The sequence below is a fragment of the Diabrotica undecimpunctata genome, chromosome 4, assembly GCF_040954645.1.
Source record: "Diabrotica undecimpunctata isolate CICGRU chromosome 4, icDiaUnde3, whole genome shotgun sequence".
Lineage (NCBI taxonomy): Eukaryota > Metazoa > Arthropoda > Insecta > Coleoptera > Chrysomelidae > Diabrotica > Diabrotica undecimpunctata.
The window spans coordinates 30,749,922-30,753,525 of NC_092806.1; the positions used below are offsets into that span (position 1 = coordinate 30,749,922).

General features: G+C 35.3%; 1 pseudogene; it reads right to left on the bottom strand.

The window, feature by feature from the left end:
* Window positions 1-1,266: 1,266 nt before the first annotated feature.
* On the bottom strand, window positions 1,267-3,246 carry LOC140438194 (uncharacterized; annotated as a pseudogene).
* Between the last annotated feature and the right edge of the window lie 358 nt (window positions 3,247-3,604).

The following is a 3,604-nucleotide window of genomic DNA, read 5'->3' on the forward strand; positions in this document are numbered from 1 at the left end:
GCGGATAAAAGTTGAACTATAAGTCAGTAGACTCCTTCCACGGCGCGTCGGGGCATGTGACGTCATCTGTCTCTCTCTAACACATTGATAGAACGCTCTCTCTCTCTAACACATTGATTTCCCTATGCCGGGTGGAACCGGCATAGACACTCTACTTGCGTACCCGGTCAATTTCGGTACGCTGTAAAAACCCGAAAAATTTATGAAATTGTACAAATTTGTAGTGAAAGTGATTCGTTACAAAACTTTCTATAATATTGCTCTGACATCATTTTATTGTAAAATAACTAGAAAAAAAGTTACGGCAGAAAAGAAAATTTGTTCAAAACTTTTTAGTTATTATTGTTTATAACTTTTTTATTTTCCATTTTACGATTAAAAGTAATAATTAAGTTGTAGAAAATTTTGCTACAAATAAAGCTGCATTTATAGTTTGACTGTGGTTTGACGGACTGTAGACGTAGACGCACTGGAGACGTAACAAATGGACTGTAAATATTATCTCAATTTATAAATCGACGGAGTGGAATTTTTGCGCATGAGTAGAAACAGTAGCTAGAGTTGGTGACCATGATATCCTTTTATTATTAATATTTTCTAAATTATTTACTATTAAAATATTAATATTGTAACAAATAATCAACAAAATCAAAATTCGAATATGTTGATAAACAACTTTACAAAATGGAGGGCCGGTTACTTTGGTTGGCAGCACAAAATTCTTCCTTATGATTGGCCAGACGCAAGTAATGCACACCACAGATCACCTAACCTTATTAGTGGTCTGTGATGCACACGAAGCGTATCGTCATAGACGCGTATTAGATGCGACGTACGAAAAGCATACGCTTTCGTGCTGCTCACTTGTGTCTTTATGGAATACTGTACAAAAACAGTACATGTACATGTACTGTACATACATACTTGTACACGAAGCGTAAGCGGCGCGGAATTGTCAACGCAGATAAGCTTCAAGCCACCAGGCGTACAACGATGTCAGTCGCTTGTAGTACGCTTTAGATGGCTTTAGTGTTATAACAACTTTTTTGACGAAATTTTATGAGAATGGCAGATCAAATATTAAAATTTGTCCAACTGATTGAAAATTATCAGTGTTTATATAATAATACCCTACAAGAGTACTCCAGAAAAGATGTAACTGAAAAAGCGTGGTCAGTAGTAGCCAGGCAAATACAGTGGTCAGGTAGGTTAAAATAAAAAAATTGTTATTTAGGTACATATATTGATTAAATTAATTTTCATATTTTATACACAATAATTCCATTGCCATGGTAAAGCAGTATTTTGTAATAAAAAATAATTTAAGTAATTTCGTAAATGTTGAGGTAAAGAATTTTCATCTATATTTAAGTTATCCATGTCTGGCACATTTCTTATATTTTGTGGGATATTTTGTGTTGTAGTGAGTGCTGAAGGTACTGTATACAATGCACCGTCCTTTTTTTGAATAAAATTGTGTAATACACAAGCACACTGGATTATTGAGATAATAGTTTCGTATTGTCGACATCTGATTGGTGTCAACAAAACCTGAAATTTTTGAGTCATCATTTCAAATGTGCACTCTATAGTTTTTCTACCTCGACTAAGTCTGTAATTGAAAATTCGCTTTTTATTATCAATATTTCTTTCAGGGTATGGTCTCATGACATTTTTTCTAAGAGGAAATGCGGCGTCTGTTGCAAAATAGTACGGGAACTTATTGTCACTTTCGTCATGAGAAAGTTCAGTTGACGGTGGTAAAGTATTGTTGCTTTCCAACCAACAACCAAATATCGACACCCGAAAGATGCCGCCGTCACTATTTCGTCCAGCATACCCACATTCTATTGAAGTAAAAATACCATCAGCATCACAGCAAACCAGTAAAATAACAGAATTATAATTTTTATAATTAAAATTTGAAGATCCTGAATTTGGATATTTTGTAATTCTAATGTGTTTTCCATCGACCGCCCTTAGACAGTTTGGTAATTGCCATAATTCAAAAAATCTATGCTATATCTTTCCATTTTTCTTTATTTGGTAATACCATATAGTTCTTTTAACGAATTCCATATGGCATTTGCAGTTTCTTCTGTAATTAATTCAATGGTACGTTCACTTCTTTGAAAATATAAAGCTAGAGCAGCAAATGCAGCCAGTAGCTAAATACCTGAAACACAAAACAAAAGTGAAAATGTATAACAACTGAATTTTAGCTTGTATACATCTTCTTCTTCTGGTTCCTATCCGTTTCGGATGTTGGAAATCATATTGGCAATCATGACCTTGCTCGCTGCGCTGCGCTGCGGCGTATACATATTCTAACAATATTTACTCTTTGCACAGGCTGATTGTAAAGAAAAATGGAACAACATTCGCAATGGGTTTGTCCGGAGCCTAAACCCATCCCTATCTGGCTCTTCAACAAAGCAAAAAAAAACCTTACTACTTGCACGACGTTATGCAGTTTGTATTGCCATATATAAGACCGGTCCAACATTTAGAAAATACTGGAAATATTTCGCTACCAGACACTGAGGTATTGACGCAGCCAGATGAAGACGAATCATCTCAAGCACCGCCAAACGAAAACATAGCTGAAAATAATACTGAAGAAAATAATAACAGTTTAGTAATCGAATCATCACAAAAAGGAATACCCTGGAATCACCAGGTGATGATCGAAAGATGTTTCTTTTCAGTTTACTGCCTGATGTAAAAAGCCTATCTGACAAAAATTTACGAACGTTCAAAATACAAACTCTAACGTTAATCGAATAGTTAATCAGACAAGAACAAAATAATCCACAACTTTTCAACACTTTCCGATACACGATACTTCAAGAATAGACTATCACCACCACGAATCAGCATCACACACCTCAAGTGGATTTTCAATGAATACAGTCGAGTCGGTACACCCGATTCTTCGCCCAATGATGTTGCCACAACTTCATTTCATAGAAGTATTGCAGCACAGTTACTACTGATGACATTTCTCCTCCTTCGACCAATATGCAACAACACAGTTTCTTACAAATATTAATGTAATATTTTATTAATAAATATACCTAGATATAGTACGTCTTTTACTTACCTAAGTGTTATCATAAGTCTTTCTTCTGAAATAACACACTCGCGCATGTTAGTATTGGGCTTTTGAATGGCAGGACCTCCAATTAACACCAATTCTTTAAATGAGGCATTTTAGGTATTTTTAGACATTCTGTAAAATGTGTGGAATTTAGAGTCATCTTCCGACAACTCTTTGGCGGCAATAAATAACCTTGTGTTGTAGTTTTTGTAGATATAAAGATGCACCCTAAATTTCCTGTTTCTTTTTTTTTGCGATGGTGAAGATAATTTAACAAAAGTAAGTCCTCTTCATCACTTGAGATCTTTGCAACTACTGTAAAAGCATGGAAAACCTTAAAACAAGACGATCACATGCCGCTTGCAAATCGAATCGTTTACGGATTTTAAGGCGTAAAGGAATCGTCGCTGCATGACGAAACTTATACGCGTCCATGATGATACGATTCATGTGCATAAGGCCTAAGAGATGAAAGTTGGCCAACTCTTCCGTTCCAGTTCGTCT